General features: G+C 45.6%; 1 pseudogene; it reads left to right on the top strand.

Annotated features, from left to right (window-relative positions):
• Window positions 1–286: 286 nt before the first annotated feature.
• LOC115895534 lies at window positions 287–14,026 on the top strand (annotated as a pseudogene).
• The last annotated feature ends 2,761 nt before the right edge of the window (window positions 14,027–16,787 follow it).

Here is a 16,787-nt window from a genome sequence, read left to right on the forward strand (position 1 = left end):
CCTCTAGCCCTGGCGTTGCAGGAGACAGAGGGTCAGGTAATAATTACAAGGTGGAGGGCGGGAGCGTAACCCCGCCTGGGGAGGCTTGCATTTTCCTGGAAGGACGGGTTGGTCTGGCAGCTGAGGGCCCAGGACACAGTAGAGCCTGCAGAGAGCAGGGCCCCTAGGCGGGGAGGCAGGTGGGTTAGGAATTAGAGGGGAGACTGGAGGGTGTGTGGCACCGAATATCCTACCAAGGCCGTTGGGCATTAAACTAGAGGCGGTAGCCAGGGCAATTCTGAGCAAGATGATCCGATGTGCTCAGAAAGACCCCGGGGGCAGCAGCCTGGAGGAGAGGGAGATGGGCCATGGGACCTGCGAGTGGCTGTGGCAGTATGCGCGGTGAGGGGGCCGAGGGAGCAGGGACAGAAAAGTGGGGGGGGGGGGGGGGGCGACTCACAAAAATAAAGAGGAAAAAATCGACTCCAAAGTCTGTGATCTTAACCACAGAGTTACCCTACTTAGCCATCTCCTTCAAAAAATGCAGGATGAACCCTTTTTTTGTAACCCTGTAAGTCAGGAGAGCCCTGCCCCGAAGTCATCCTGCCTCGCCCTGGCTGAGCTCTGCGGACGCTGAGACCTCGCCCGCTCCGCTGCTGTTGTGTTCTGTGTGTGTCGTTTTTCTGGGAATGCCTCTGAATGTGAGACAGCACGCACGAAATCCGATCTCTACGAAATCCAATTCCTTAATCTCCTCTGAGGCTAATGCCCTAGCCGTTTCTCCAGCGTTGGGAGAAGGACACTGTTGGCTCCGCGGTGGGCGTGGATGACCGCACAGCCCGAAAGGCTTGAGAGGTGTCGGCCACCGAGCGCGCCGGGTCAGCTGTCCCCGGAGGGCGCTCTAGCTCTCCCCTTCCGTGGGAGGGGGCTCGCGGTCCGGCCAGAGCACACCCGACCTCTGCCTAGAACTTCCTCCAGAGACCCTGAAGCCTCCCACACCCTCACATTTCCGAAGAATTACGGCCAGGACTCTCAGCACAAGCTTGCCAGCTTCTCATACCAAATACACTCAAGGAAAGGGCCCCCCCAAGAATGTTTCAATACGTTAGTCTTCCAAAGACAGTAGCTTGATGACCGTAGGATTTGCAGCCAGCTTCTCTTTCTTTCAGGTAATAAGTCAGATAAAATTCATCTTCCTTATTACTTATTATTTGCCCGGCAAACGGGACGACTAGCCCTTTGTAAGGAAGTATTCAATCAATGCTTTCCCTTTTTTTTTCTTTAAGAGATGGGGTCTTGCTATGTTGCCCAGACTAAAGTCAAACTTCCTGGGCTTAAGCCATCCTCCCACCTCAGCCTCCCAAGTAGCTGGGACTACAGGCATGCACCACCCAGCCCAGCCAATAATGCTTTCTTTGTTTTCCAGTATTCAGTGAGTTACAGGTATAAAGAGATACCTGCTTGCATAATAGATGTTTTTAAAGTCACTCAAAAAAAAAAAAAAGAAAGAAAAGAAAAAGTAGCCCAGGTGTGGTGGCTCACGCCTGTAATCCCAGCATCTTGGGAGGCCAAGGTGGGCAGATAGCTTGAGCTCAGGAGTTTGAGATAAGCCTGGGCAACATGGCAAAATCCTGTCTCTACCAAAAAAAAAAAAAAAAAAGCAAAAATAAGCTGGGCATGGTGGCGCACACCTGTGGTCCCAGCTACTTGGGAGGCTGAGGCGGGAGGCTCCCTCAAGCCCAGGAGGGGAGGTTGCAGTGAGCCATGATCACGCCACTGCACTACAGCCTGCGTGATGGGAGTGAAACCCTGTCTCAAAAAAATGGGAAGGAAAGAAGGAAGGAAGGGAGGGAGGGAGGGGAGGAAGGGAAGGGAGGAAGGGAAGGAGGAAGCAAAGAAAGGAAACACGTGATTTTACTCTTTTTCTGTTAAATCAAATGAATCTAAAGGTAACAGGGGATTTACTATTTAAGGGAACTGTAAAGTGCTTATTCCGTGAAATAACAAAACCCAGCATGGGCATGCCTGTTTTCATCTGTGTGCCCTCAGGTCCAGTCTTGCCCTTGCGCTACTCTGCGGTGAGCGGAAGCGTGGATTTCCAGGCCGCTGGGTTTGCTGACTGGGTTTGGCCAGTGGAGGTGCTATCAGGAGATGGGAGTGGACCCAGAAGGAAGAAACCAGGTTATGTCTTACCCTCTTTACTGCAGGCGGCTTCTCCGGCAGTGGCTGGGTCTCCATGAGGAGTGGATTTCTGAGGTTCCAGCCATCACTGGATGGCCTGCTCCTCCTGGTAGCTGTTCGTCCCCCACTGCCTCGTGTCCAGGGTGGTAGTGGCTTCCTGGGCTTACAGATCTCCGGGTTGCTTCACTGTGGCTGATTCCCTGCATTGCAACCCTGAGTTGTAAATGCTGGCACAAGGCCCAGGGCCCCATCGTCTCATTCCTCTGCAGAGGCCCAAGTACCGTCCTAGGGAGCTGCGTGCAGCAGTGGTGTGATGAGTAATGTTTGTGTGGCTGTGTTCACAACCTCTTTGTCCAAGAACGGTGTGGTATGGTGACAAGACCTGAGACTTTGACACTAGGTAAATCTGGATTCAAATCCTGCCCAAGTCATTTGCTGTCTGTGTGGCCTTGGGTAAGGTATTATTATCAATCTCATCATCATCATTATTTAACACCAGTGAAATAATCTTCAAAACTCTTAAAATATGAGCAAACCAGATTGTTCACTCAGATTCCAAACTCTCACTCAGAGAGTTAGAGATCTATTCTGTATCTATACAGTTATATAAAGAGAAATGAATTCTTTTTTTACTTGGTTTGACTCATAGACAAAAAAAAAAAAAAAAAAAGGGGGGGGGACTTACTCAGGACTCTACTTCACTCTATACTCCCAGGCAGAATTATATGCAGAATTTCTATACCTTTAATACATTGTCCAAACCCAGGCATATATGTATCTTCCAGTTTTTCCCCTTATTTTAACAGAAAGACACATTTAAAATATGAAAGCATTCCTGGTTGAAGTCATGAGAAATCATCCTCTTTGAAAAGAGTGGAAAGAAGAGGGAATTTTTCAGAGTGAGTGGCTTTTTTGGGCACTGCAGGAAAGTTACCTTTAAAAAGGGACAACCTGATGCCTGATCCCCCCGCCTCCCCACCACCCGCCAAGGTTGAAGCTGGAGTCTGCATCCAACACTAGGGTCTGTGGGGACCTCGCAGCTCTCTTTGCAGGAGTGACTGCCAAAATGCCACATGGGACCTGAAAAAGGCTTCATGTCCACATTGGCAGCTGTGCGTGGTGTTGGTGGTGACAATGACAATAACTTAAGAGGCTCTTAAAGCTTGAGGACATTAAAATCTCCTGGCGAGACTGTTAAAAATGCAGATTATCTGGCCATATCCCCGGGGATCTGATTTAAGAGATATTAGCCTAGAAAGTTGTATTATTATTATTATTTTGAGGTGGAATCTTGCTCTGTCACCCAGGCTAAAGTGCAGTGGCGTGATCTTGGCTCACTGCAACCTCCGCCTTCTGGACTCAAGCGACTCTCCTGCCTCAGACTCCTGAGTAGCTGAGGTTACAGGGGCCTGCCACCACGCCCAGCTCATTTTTTGTATTTTCAGGTAGAGACGGGATTTCGCCATGTTGGGCAGGCTGGTCTCAAACTCCTGATCTTAAATGATCCGCCAGCCTCGGACTCCCAAAGTGCTGGGATTACAGGGGTGAGCCACTATGCCCGGCCAGAAGGCTGTATTTTTAACAAATACTTTTGATGCAAGTAATTATCTTACTTCCCATTGAAAAACACTGCGTTAGTGTTTCTTTTTTCTCTCTTCCTTCTTTCTTTTTTAAAAAAGACGAGGTTTTGCTTGGTCACCCAGGCTGGAGTGGAATGTGCAATCATAGCTCACCGCAGACTCCAACTCCTGGGCTCCAGTGATCCTCCCACCTCAGCTTCCCAAGTAGCTGGGACCACAGGCACATGTGTTATTGTTTCTACACAGATCCAAGTGTTACATGGCTTGTCATTTGCATTCTTCCTATTTCTGTTCAAAACTCCTTCCGCTACTGTGCGGGATGACCCACCTCTATGCATGTGAGATGCTGGGTGATGGATATTTGCTCATTTAAACCTGAACTAGAGAGTCCCAACCTAGCATGCCCTAGAGTCTGCTGGGAGAACAGGGGAGTCTCCCTGTGACGTGAGAACCAGAGGAAGTAGAGAGCTGAAGGTGTAAGGAGGCCCTTTCCTTCCTGACCAGTGGTTCTTCATAGGGGCGTAGCGTGCACCCACGGGGAGCATTCTAGATGTATATTGCGGTGTTTTCTGTTGTCACAACAACTGGATTGGAGGGTGCTAGTGGCATTTAAGTGAGGGCAGGGGAGTAGTCAGGGTGGCTAGATATCTTGCAATGTGCCCAGAGAAGGGTCGTCCCAGGCGGGATGAGGTGGCTCACACCTGTAATCCCAGCACTTTGGGTGGCTGAGGTGGTGGATCACTTGAGTCCAGGAGTTTGAGATCAGCCTGGCCAACATGATGAAACCCTGTCTCTATTAAAAATACAAAAATTAGCTGGGCGTGGTGGCATGTGCCTGTAATCCCAGCTACTCAGGAGGCTGAGGTGGGAGAATCGCTTGAACCCAGGAGGCAGAGGTTGCAGTGAGCTGAGATATCACCACCGTACTCTAGCCTGGGTGATGGAGTGAGACTCCATCTCAGAAAAAAAAAAAAAAAAAAAAAGAGTCATCTCTCCTACTATAGGACTTCCAAGTGTCCCCTGAAACATTCACGTGAGTAAAAAAAATCTGTGTATCATTATCTAAGGCTAGAAGTACATGTTTTACACGTAAATGCAATACTTTTACATATAAAGCAGTATTTTTTAAGCTTTTAAAACATTTTTTAAAAATTAATATAACTTTAAATTGACAAATCATAATTACATTGACAGAGTGCACCGTGTTATTTTGATATATGTATACTAAAGCAGTATGTTTTTAGGGCTGTTTTGATATCAGCTGAATTTTTTTTTTAGGAATGAAACCACAATAGAAATGAAGACTGGACTGGGCACAGTGGCTCACGCCTGTAATCCCAGCACTTTGGGAGGCCGAGGCCAGCGGATCATTTGAAGTCAGGAGTTTGAGACCAGCCTGCCCAACATGGTGAAACCTTGTCTCTATTGAAAATACAACAAAGTAGCCGGACATGGTGGTACATGCCTGTAATTCCAGCTACTTGGGAGGGTGAGGCAGGAGAGTCACTTGAACCCAGGAGGTGGAGGTTGCAGTGAGCTGAGATCGCACCACTGCACTCCAGCCTGGGTGAGAGAGGGAGACTTTGTCTCGAAAAAGAAAAAATACAAATAAAATAAAGACTATTTTATTTAGAGATTTTCAATGCATTTTTTATCTTGGATCATTTCATTGAGTCTGTGCCACTCAAGGGACTGGAGTCATGAATAGAACCCGCCTGTATTTGTCTGTGTTTTAGCAGTTGCTTCTATGTAGAGCATCTGACTACTTTATTATATATTTTGTAGTATATCTGTACCTAAGCTTTATAGATTGAAATAGATATTATTTTGTTATAAGTTGCTTTCTTCTTATTTCTTTTTTGTATTACCATTAGAGAAGTATAACAGTTTTTTAAAAATATATGGTTAGGGGAGTGACAACCACAAGTAGTGATTCTCATTTCAAGAAATTAAAGGGCATTTGTTAAAAAAAAAAAAAAAAAAAAAGGCGGGAGGTGGGGCTCTGGGGCTGGCAGGTTGAGAAAGAGACAACTCCTGCCCAGGGAGAGCCGCGATGTCCTGCAGGGTGCCGCCTTGTGGTGGCTTTTGGGATGGCACCCTTCCCTATCCCCACAGGGATAAAATAAAATCTATTGTAGAATGGTCAGTCCCAGGGTGATGGGTGTGTGTATAATTTAAAACAGCCTCCAGGTGGTTCTAAGAATCTTCTTCATCATGGGAGGCAGAATTCCATTATACAACCTTTTGGCGTGTTGCCTTGATATTGAACATCTGAACTCTTTTTCTCTTAAAACATAACTGCTAAACTTTCAAAAATTATCCTGGGATTCTAGGCTTGTTGCACAGGGAAAATGCATTGTTATGTAAGGAAAACTAATCAAAGTTCTCTACCTTTCCTGGTCAGCAGCATGTGTTTCCAAAAAATTTAAGATAAATTAACGGGTTAATTGAGAACATTCTACATCTCACCATGTTTGCTCTTATCATAATTCACCATTGCTGATTTCTCTACCTACAGAGTTGCTGAACCCAGCTTGATTTGCCCATAGAGCTGAAGGCTGAGGAACTTACATTTGTTTTGTCTGAATTTCTTTCTCAGGAAACCGACCATCGGGCCTCCCAGATAGTATCAGGGAACTGAAACTTTTCAGATGACGGCATTCGGTCATGAGATGCACCTGCTGCCTATTGACCAATGCCCCTTCTTTACCTCTCCCTAACTCCCTGCTATATAAACCCCTAACTTCAGTTGGTTAGGGAGACAGATTTGAGACTGGTCTCCCATGTCCCAGCTGACGTCACCTGCATTAAAGCCTTTCTTCCCCAGCAATACTCATCATCTCAGTGATTGGCTTTCTGTACAGTGACAACCAGACCTGGCCTGAACCCCCGGCATCTGGCAACATTATTACCTGTCAAAACAGAAGTAGAGATTTGAAATAGAGGATGCCAGTTCCCATTTCTTCCTGCTGTCTGGAAGAAGTCTGGCTTTCCAGCCCAACTCTAAGCTCATCTTTACATACATAATAAGGGCATGTTTACATGGAAAGCAAAAATAGAAGCATTTATAGGAAGTTTCATAGCAGCAAATAACAGTGCTTATGAAATAAACATTTTAAGTATTATTCCTGTGTAAAATTATTGTCAGGCATACTTTACCAATGAAGAGATAGAACAATGTGGGTTCTATGCCCGGACACAATGATTTGTTTAGTGACCTTGCACAAAGTAGGCTCAGTCTTCCTGGGCCTTAGAGGCCTTGTCTATAAAATTAAGGAGTTGAATTTAAATAAGCTTTAATATTATTCCCAGCCTTATGAATCTGAGAGTTAAAGTTGACTTAAAAGTGCTATTTTTATTACTTTTTACATTCCTTTTTTTTTTTTTTTGAAATGGAGTTTCGCTCTTGTTGCCCAGGCTGGAGTAGAGTGGCATAATATTGGCTCACTGCAACTTCCGCCTCCTGGGTTCAAGTGATTCTCCTGCCTCAGCCTCCTGAGTAGCTGGGATTACAGACACGCGCCACCATGCCTGGCTAATTTTTTGTATTTTTAATAGACACAGGGTTTCTCCATGTTGGCCAGGCTGATTTCAAACTCCTAACCTCAGGTGATCCACCCCCGTCAAGCCTCCCAAAGTGCTGGGATTACAGGTGTGAGCCACCGTGCCCCACCCTTTTTACATTACTTTTAATGGCAAAAACCACAATTGCTTTTGCACCAACCTAATAATTATCAATATGGGATTATTCACAATAAATTGTAGGTCACCTGTGTTCAGCCATTTCTGTGTCACCATAAAGAAATACCTGAGGCTGGGTAATTTACAAAGATAAGAGGTTTAATTGGCTTATGGTTCTACAGGCTATGCCAGCCTGGCTCCAGCATCTGCTTCTGGTGAGGGCCTCAGGGAGCTTCCAATCCTGGTTTAAGGTGACAGGGAGCAGGCACCACGTGATTAGCATGGGAACAAGGGTTGGGGGAGGTACCACACACTTCTAAATAACCAGATTTCATGTGAACTCAAAGCAAGAACTCACTCATCACCAAGGGGATGGTGCTAAGCCACTCATGAAGAATCCACCCCCATGATCCAAACACCTCCCACCAGGCCCACTTCCAACATTGGAGGTCACCATTTAATGTGAGATTTGGAGGGGAAGAAACATCCAAACCGTATCATCACCTCCATTCATTCTCAGACAAAATATACTCAAAAGATGTTAACTAATTTTAATAGACTAGCGTAATTAGGAAGGTTATATGATGGAATTAGTATAACAAATGCTGGTGAGTCAAAAAAACAAACTCAGTTGTCTCCCACTCTACCCTCACACCACCATTCTGACGCCAGATGTACAGGGATTTTTCCCCCGCACACAAGCAATTAATTCTGCAGTGGACGTCAGCTGGGTGTCCTCTAGTTCAATTTTGACACTGTCTACCTAGAGATGGCCTCAGATTACACAGGCTGAGGCCCCAGCCCCATAAGGCCACCCACCGTACTTCTGATGCTCATGAAAAGCCCCAGGTTGTGACCTGTGCTTCCAATCTGGCTATAAATCGGGATTCCCATGACCCCCTCCTTGGCTTTGATTGATTTGCTAGAGCAGCTCACAGAACCCAGGGAAACATGTTTACTGGTTTATTATAAAGGATATTACAGAGGACACAGAAGAAAAGATGCATAGGGTGAAGTATGGGGAAAGCGACATGGAGCTTCCGTGGCATGCCAGCTTACAGGAACCTCCCTGAGTTCAGCGATCCAGGAGCTCCCTGAACCCAGTCCTTTTGGGTTTGTATGGAGGCTTCATTAAGTAGGCGTGAGTGATTAAACCATTGGCCATTGCTGATCAACTTAACCTTCAGCCCTTTTCCCCTCCCCGGAGATGGGGAGGTGGCGTTGAAAGTCCCAACTCTCTAATCCTGCCTTGGTTTTTCCAGGGACAGCCCCCATCCTGAAGCTACAGAAAGGCATTTATCACTTTGAAGAGTCGAAGGATTTCAGGAGCTGTATACCAGGAGAGGGGGAGGAAGACCAAATATGTATTTCACAATGTCACAGTTAGTTCTACATATTCCTGAAACTTACTGGGGTAGCATGTTGAGAGTTAACCATACTTTTGTGTTTTTCAATACTGTGGATTTAGAACAAGTAAATTTTGTATTTCCTTCTTTAAAGATTGCCCACAGAGCAGTCAGAACACACACAACATTGATCAATTAAGTCTGTCATCTCATATGAGTGCACCCCAAAACAATTACAATAGTAACATCAAAGATCAGCGAGCAAAGATCGCCATGACAGATAATAGTCATACTAGTCATGATAAATTGTGAAGTATTCTGAGAATCACCACAATGGGACACAGTGACACATGCTGTTGGAAAAGTAGTGCCAATAGACGCACTCAATGCTGGGTTGCCACAAAACCTCAATTTGTAAAAAAAAACAATATCTGCAAAGTGCAATAAAGCAAAGCACAATAAAATGAGGTGCGCCTGTAAATAAAGAAAAAAATGGCTGGACGCAGCAGCTCACGCCTGTAATCCCAGCACTTTGGGAGGCCGAGGCAGGTGGATCACAAAGTCAGGAGTTCAAGACCAGCCTGGCCAACGTGGTGAAACCCCATCTCTACTAAAAAACTACAAAAATTAGCCAGGCGTGGTGGTACATACCTGTAATCCCAGCTACTTGGGAGGCTGAGGCAGGAGAATCGCTTGAACCCAGGAGGCGGAGGTTGCAGTGAGCCGCGACCGCCTGGCAACAGAGCGAGACTCTGTCTCAAAAACAGACAGAAAGAAAGAAAAAGTTATATATATAATAACATATAAAATAGATATGATATAATACATATGTGTATATATAATATATCTCACAGGATCTAAGAATCTGAGAGCAGAAAGTGCCCTTAGAGCCCGGGTGTGGTGGCCCATGCCTGTAATCCCAGCACTTTGGGAGGCTGAGGCAGGAGAAATGCTTGAGCCCAGGAGTTCCAGACCAGCCTGGGCAACATGGCAAGACCTCATCTTCCCCCCGGCCCATATATTAGCAGGTCATGGTGGCGTGTGCCAGTAGTCCCAGCTACCGAGGAGGCTGAGGTGGGAGGATTGCTTGAGCCTGCGAGTTTGAGGCTGCAGTGAGCCGTGACTGCACGACTGCATTCCAGCCTGGATAATAGAGCAAGATCCCATCTAAAGAAAAAGAAAGAGGCCTTAGAAAGCATTTGCTGTCCCTTCCTTCATCAACACCTAGCTTTCGGAAGTCCCGTGACTGGTGTCTTCTGGCTATTGTTCTTGTTCTGAAGCCTTCCTACTTTCTGTAATTAGGGTGGTCATATAGTTTATCATCCAGGTCATAGAACTTCTGAGAGTGAAAGGAGATACTCAGTAATTACCGGAGATAACAGGTGCGAACTGGCCCAGGCCGGGTAACTCAGCCTGCCTGGTCAGCCATGACTAATGCACATTCCCACAGGTAAGAACATCTCCAAATTGAATCCAACTGGGATAGAAGATGAAGAATCCTCATAGCCTGTTCATCCGCTCACTCGTGTATACACTCATTCATTTGAAGATTCTTTATTGAACACCTTCAAAAATGCTAGGCCATGTGTAGAGGTTGGGAACAGCAGGGATGAAAAAAAACATGGTACCTGCCTTGATGGGGCACATAATCTCATACAGAAAATGTCACAGGAAAGAGAAAAGCTTTAGCTGACATCAGGAGCTGGCCCCCGTGGTCACCCTGGCGTTTGTGTTCCTAGGACCTCACCTGGCCCTCCCAGCAAGGCCCTGTGTTCTCCTGCTCAATATAAACCACTTCACAGAACCTTAGCATTGCACAAGGGCACTCTAAGACCGTGATGGATCAAGACAAAAACAAGACCATAAATCTTTTTGTTGTGCAATGCCACTTTTAAATGCAAAAAGCATGAGCTTTTAGCCCACGTTGGATCACAGATATTACACAATTTGTATTTTGAATCCCATATACTAATATGTTTTGTTCTTACTGGAACTGTAGAAACACTGTCCCAAACTAACTCAACTGTTTTTGTTTTGCTTCTTGATATTCATGTATTTTACAAACACTCTTCCTTCAGCTTACTAAAGAGTAGGGAAGAATTAGAAGAAAAAGGAACAGTGGGTTGGCTAGTAGAGGGAAATAGCATGAGTAAGAAAGGATGTGACAGGGTTTCGTGGCCATCTGTGCGCTATTTGAACACGACTGTCTGTCTCCTTTCTGCATTCAAAAGCCAGTTCTGGTCAGTTCCTGGCCCAAAGGAAAGCATGGCCTCTCAGAGCTCCAGTGCCTCTGCCTACTCAGTCATGGACACGACACCCTTACCTTGTACTTGTGTTGAGCCTTGCTGAATTCCATATATCGTGGCCCAGTGGAATGCTGCGCTCAGGGGCCACATGAATGCAGTGTGCAAATCAGATGGCAAAGAACAGCAGATATGCATCTTGCATGTGTCTGCTCTGTTAATCCATACACTCCATTGTCCCACTGGATTTCTCTTAAGAAACACAGTTTCAGAGATCAATGGACTAAGAATTTCAAGTTTAATGCAACAGCAGAGTATTAAACTAAGGATGAAACTCTTCCTTTTTTTTTTTTTTTTTTTTTCCCCAAGACAGAGTTTCGCTCTTTCACCCAGGCTGGAGTTCAGTGGCGCGATCCCAGCTCACTGCAACCTCCACCTTCTGGTTTCAAGCCGATTCTCCTGCCTTCGGCCTCCCAAATAGCTGGGATTACAGGTGCCCGCCACCACACCAGCTCATTTTTGTATTTTCAGTACAGACAGTTTTTCACCATGTTGGCCAGGCTGGTCTTGAACTCCTGACCTTGTGATCTGTCCTCCTCAGCCTCCCAGGCTGGAGTGCAGTGGCGCGATCTCAGCTCACTACAATCTCCGCCTCCCGGGTTCATGCCATTATCCTGCCTCAGCCTCCCAAGTAGCTGGGACTACAGGCGCCCACCACCACGCCTGGCTAATTTTTTGTACTTTCAGTAGACAGCGTTTCACCGTGTTAGCCAGGGTGGTCCTGATCTCCTGACCTCGTGATCTGCCCACCTTGGCCTCCCAAAGTGCTGCGATTACAGGCGTAAGCCACAACGCCTGGCCAACAGTTCTTAACTCATAAGTTACAGTGAGGATTAAAATTTAATAAATAAAGATTTAGAGTCACATCACCTGGCATCTAGCGCCACCTGAATAAGGATGAACTATTATCAGTGGAGATGAATGTGTGAGGCCATCATTGCTTCACAACACCAGCGCCTCTGAGCCGTGTGCAGCCAACATCCTGACAATAATTTAGCTTCCTGTATAAATCTGCTTACAGGCAAACAATGCGCTAGATAGTTCCATTTCTCATCAGAAAATAAATAGGTTTTCTGTTTTGCAAATTTCAAAAATAAGAACAAAAACCTACAAGGGAAGTAATTAGGTTTGGCAAGGCTTTATGAAGGTAGCAAATGAGCCTTGTCAAATGCAGTAATGGGTCCTAAGTTGGGGGAGGCAGATGCTATTTTTCTGTCAGTGCTGCGGATGAAGAAATCAAGACACAAGGCGAAGAAGCCACCCACCCCACAGCATAACACTGTTAAGTGGCAGGGCCGGGCTTTGAACTCTGCATTGCCTGGTGGTGCACACGCTCCTGCCCCACTGGGTGCTGCCTCCTCTCATACACTCTCTACTCCCCTCAGGGACCAGGCTACCATCAGAGCTGGGGGCTTTCCCAGGAGTGAGATGGGCTGACTTTGCAGGATCCACAGAGGAAAGAGATGCCAGAGAAGTGGCTGGAAGGAAAGAGCTAAGGGTCCGCAGATGGCAGACAGACACGCCGAGATGTCTTGCTTCCTCATGGAAAGTTCCCACCAGATGTCTGTCCTGGGGTTCTCAGTGCCAGGAGCAGCTCTGGAATTTCCATTTGCAAGCAAGATGATGGTGGAAAGAAGGTTTCATGCTCATCAGGAATCGGAGGCCTTCGGGAGTGCATGGAGCCCACAGGAAGAATGAGTTCCACTCAGACGGGTTCTATACAAGTTAAAAATGGGAAAGATGAGGAAGAAAATGTTTAATTAAAACATTGAATAGGGCCGTGAGTGTGGAGGGGCACAACCCCCATACACTGATCCAGGAAGAGGCTGGCTTTGAGCTCCTGATTAACGAGGTGATTTTTGATCCTTCCAGAAGTTTAAATTCGGTCCTGGGAGAGTGTTCTGAGAAGACCGAGGGAGAGGGGCACGCGGTTCGATTCTTTGAGACTTTGGGAAAACAAAACCCGTTAAGCCTCAAGGAAACCTGCTTGTGACATTTCAGCTTCCATTCAACAACACGACCGTGCGTGGCCCAGCGTCCCTTTGTGCTACGTGAGTAAACACGCAGTGGCCAAGCGTCAGCAGCCCAAGTATGTATGTGTGTATTCTTCAGCTTCTGAAACCTGAGAAATATATGTGTGTATTTATTTTTGCTGTGCAAAAGTATCAATGTTTCCCTCCAAATATTCAACCTGAGTGTTTACTGTTTTAATTTTTAAATTTAAGGACAGAATATACCACATCAGTTGCTGTTAGGTACGCTGCAAATCTCAAATGGGGGGGAAGTAGAAAAAAGACACATCCCTGTTTTTGCTCCTGATTTCACAACGTTCACACGACCTTTGTTGCTGTCAGACATCTTGTGAATTCAATGAAATATAAACATCTTGATAATAGTTAATTTGGTCAGGAACTAACTAGAAGGCTAACTTGAATGTACAAAATGCCCATTGTTTTTCCAATTTAAGAAATGCAGCCTATTATGTACAGTAATAATAGGAACTGAGCAGCAGATGTTCATTGCTGGTTTGAGAATTGAGACCCTGCCGCCACAGTCTACAAAAGACGCGGGGCCAGAACAGCGCCGTCACAGCCAGGGCACGCAGGGCCCTTTTCACTGGGTATTGCATTTACTTGGACCACAACAGACGGAGTGACCCTAACTTCAAGAACAGGCTGTGAGAACAAAGAAGGAAACAGAAGCTTGCCAAGGAGAGAGCTGAGCTTTGCAAGTGACCTGACCTTAAAGTTGCTCAGAAATCTTTGAAGAAATACAGCTCAGAGGAGAGTTACTAGCTCAAGGTGAGTGTGAGAAGGGCGTGGAGCATCTGATGACAGGGAGTGCTGGGTGTGGACAGTTACTGCAAGTGTCCAGTGGTCCAGATGCTCCTGAGTAAGCTCCCAACAATTATCAGAAAATTGTAAGCACTCAGAGCTTGGCTACAGATGTGGAATGATAAACAAATGCCAACATAATAAAATCTCAGTTAAAAATATTAGTGAAATAGGCCAGGCACGGTGACTCACACCTGTAATCCCAGCACTTTGGGAGGCTGAGGCGGGCGGATCACCTGAGGTCAGGAGTTTAAGACCAGCCTGGCCAACATGGCGAAACCCTGTCTCTACTAAAAATACAAAAATTAGCTGGGTGTGGTGACCAATGCCTGTAATCCCAGCTACTCGCGAGGCTGAGGCAGGAGAATCACTAGAACCCGGGAGGTGGAAGTTGCAGTAAGCTGAAATCGCGTCACTGCACTTTAGCCTGGACAACAGAGCAAGACTCTGTCTCAAAAAAAAAAAAAAAAAATTGAAATACTTGACTCAGAATTTGAGTAGCTCTGGGGAAATAAGGGCAAATATGTTTGTTCTGGACTGTCCTGCACTGAAATCTATCAAAGGCAATGTTTAATTCATGTAGATCCATTTGTTTGTTTTATTTATTTCTCCCAGTGAAAAGTATATTTTGATAGCAAGCTTTTCATTTTATAAGTACACTATGAATTACCCAAAATATCATGGATTTCATTTCTTCCCCAAAACATGCAATTAAAATGCACATATAATATAATATCACTTATGTTAAAAATACCCAGTGCTCAGTTTTGAAAAATAGGCAAAAAAGTGTAGGAGAAAGCTGAAGAATGCACATTTTTAAAGCTAGTACATTTTGCTATGAATCAGAAAATTGGATAGAAACTTGAATGTGTTTGTAAAAACTGAGCATTAAAATCTTTGAGTGATAAAAAAAAAAAATTGAGACAATCTTAGCTCCGTTCCCGGTAAGCATAGAATGACCTTCGAATGTTCTTTTCTGGGACCAGACTGACCTCAGCCGAAATCTCAACAAACCTCATTTGACTCCTCCACTCATTAGTAGAGTAAGTCTGGGCAAGTGGCAGTGCTGTGTGGCTTCCCTTACAGCAGGGCAATAATAGTAATAAAATACTCACCAGAGAACTGCTGAGAGGATTAAAGGAGTTAGTGCATGTAGTATTCTTTGCACATTGGAAACACATAGCAAATTTCCCATTCATTAGCTCTGAGACCTTTGGGCAAGTCATTTAACCTAACTGCGTTTCCAGTCTCTCCAATTCTAAATTCTCTTTCCAAACAGCCTTCAAAGATTATAGAGAATCGTAATTAGCATATCAAGTACCAGCCTAATTCATGCCAACTCCTGCTGTCCCTGCAATCATGAGGTTTCTATGCAAATGTCGAAGTCCCTGAATGAAGCCACCCCGCTCAACTAAGAAAACAGTGTCTCTGGTCTTGTTGACACTCTACATTTCCTTAGCAAATCCCTGTGCATGGAGAACACAAAGGTACACTTCTCAGCAGTCCCAAAGGAACCAATAAGGCTGACACAATGCAGTTTGAATGTCCAGTGTTTTTCTTTGCTTTCTGTGATGGGAACCGAAATGACCCTACACGTGAGTAGCATCTCACCTTCCTGTAAGATGTGCATGTTCTTTGGGAGTAAGGCAGTAGAAACTAATTCTTCTATTTGAATGGATCATTGCAACTAGCCACCAGAGCCATTTAAAGCTTTTTTTTTTTTTTTTTTTTTTTTTTTTTTTTTTTTTTTGAGGTAGAGTTTTGTTGCTTTTACCCAGGCTGGAGTGCAATGGCGTGATCTCAGCTCATTGCAGCCTCCAACCTCCACCTCCCAGGTTCAAGTGATTCTCCTGCCTCAGCCTCCTGAGTAGCTGGGATTACAGGCAAGTGTCACCACACCCAGCTAATTTTGAATTTTTAGTAGAGACGGGGTTTCATCATGTTGGCCAGGCTGGTCTCGAACCCCTGACCTCAGGTGAGCCACTCACGCTGGCCTCCCAAAGTGCTGGGATTATAGGCGTGAGCTGCCGTGCCAGGACCATTTAAAACTTTTTTAAACTGAAAGGGAATTTTAAATGTCCTTGAAATCACCATTAAGATGTGTGTATGTGTGTGTGCGTGCAAGGCCAAAGGGAATCTACAGTCAGGAAGGGCTCATTCCCTGGGTTTTAGGATCTGCTAGCCATCTCCCCTTGCCACCCAAACATCTGCACCAGCCCTAGTTAAAGCTCATTCATCCAGCAAATACATTTTGCCAAACACAGAGAATACAAAGATGACTAATCATTGGTTTGGCGCTCAAAGAGTCTCATTAAGGAGCCAGTCTAGAAGCAAGGATAACATTGCTGTATTGGGGAGTTGGAGCTGCCCTGGGGCACAGAGGAAAGAGAAAGCAGTTTTCCCCTGAGGAAGGCGGGAGGGGCTGGTGAGGAATGATCTAGTAAGGAGTGGCCATTTTTTCCTTCTCAAAATGTGTGTTCCTCCAATAATGAGGACTTCTTCCCTGCTCCTCATCCTAAAGAAAAGATGCTAGCTCTTGCCATCTGTCAAGTGTTCAGGCCTCCTGTCTGGGGACAGGACATTGTCCCCAAGCTAAATGTATCAGTAGGAGACTGGCTGGGCTAACAACTGTAAGCAAATCTGAGTCCCGCTGACTTGCTCGGGCACGTTCCCTGTGAGGAGTGCTCATGTTCACCTCCTCATTAACCTCCTTCTGGACGGGGAACCAGGCCAGCCAACAGTGTAGGGTTATCACAGGGCCAGTGGAGCCGCAGTTGGGCCTGTTGTCTGAACAAAGCTCCGCAGTTCACAGTGGAAACAGCGGGAGGCTTTTCACTGGGTCACTGTCTAAGCACCTCTCAAGGGAATCATTTATTTATTGAA

The sequence above is a fragment of the Rhinopithecus roxellana genome, chromosome 21 (genome assembly GCF_007565055.1).
Source record: "Rhinopithecus roxellana isolate Shanxi Qingling chromosome 21, ASM756505v1, whole genome shotgun sequence".
Classification (NCBI taxonomy): domain Eukaryota; kingdom Metazoa; phylum Chordata; class Mammalia; order Primates; family Cercopithecidae; genus Rhinopithecus; species Rhinopithecus roxellana.